Below are 1,099 nucleotides of genomic sequence, written 5' to 3' on the forward strand. Positions count from 1 at the left end.
GAAATAGAAGCAGCGCTGGGTGAACGTAAAAGTTTATGTGTGTGTGTCTGTGTCACTTGTCACTTTGGCCTTGTGTTTTGGACAACGCATGCACCTGGAATGACATGACAGATACACCTGTGGTGTATTTATACGTTTTTGCATTGTGATTTATGGACGGGGCAGTCCAGGAGGCAGCTGTGCTCCATTCCATGTAAATTGGGACGCATGAAGGGGAGCAGAAACATGCATGAGTGGAATATATGGGATACAAGGTAAGTAAATACGTTCACGATCATAGGTAGATGTTTTAAATCATCATTTGGTGATGGATCTTCAAATGAAGACTTGTGGACTCAGCTTTTTAAAGGGTACGAGAACAATCTGATCAGAACCAGCTCTGCCACTCACAGCACCTGAAACAAACACACACACAAACAAAGGACAGCAGAGGGAGCCAGAAAACACAGATCCTTACAGATGTTTCTTATTGCAAGGAAAATACTTCTGCATACTTTGTGCTGCTTTAAACATTCATGAATCAGAATGTTCAGCTTGATTTGAAATAGTGTGCTTTGACTTTAAATATGTGCAACTTAAATATTTTTTGAACTGTTTAACTTCACAACAGAAAATGTTACATTAAGATCTGTTCTGTCCCTTTTTACTTCATTATGCTGGCTGTATTTTGGTCTTCCTGTGTTTCTTTTACATTTTATTACTAATGTTCTATGGTGTTGCTAATTTTGTCTTTTAGCAACAGTTTTGCTGCATTTGACTTTTAGCTATTTTTATTGATACACATTTTTAGATACGGTTTTGCCAACTTTAGCTATACAAGTTTGCAGATTTTAACTACTGTTTTCTAGGTTTGGCTTTTAGCTGTATTTGCTAATTTTAGCTGTACATTCTCTAGTTTTTAAGTAACCTTACATGACAAGATTTTCTACTGAGATTATTTATTTTATTGTAAATTGAAAAAAAAAAAAAAACCATCAGGGAGGTCTAGTGCAGGGGTTCTCAAACTTTTCCTTGTCATGGCCCCCCCAAATAGCATTAGCTTCTGTCTCAAGCGTGTTTATCTGGAAATGATAGATACAGATTGCCCTAGTGGGCAATT

This window comes from Nematolebias whitei, chromosome 19, assembly GCF_014905685.2.
Source record: "Nematolebias whitei isolate Nwh7 chromosome 19, NemWhi1, whole genome shotgun sequence".
NCBI classification, from domain to species: domain Eukaryota; kingdom Metazoa; phylum Chordata; class Actinopteri; order Cyprinodontiformes; family Rivulidae; genus Nematolebias; species Nematolebias whitei.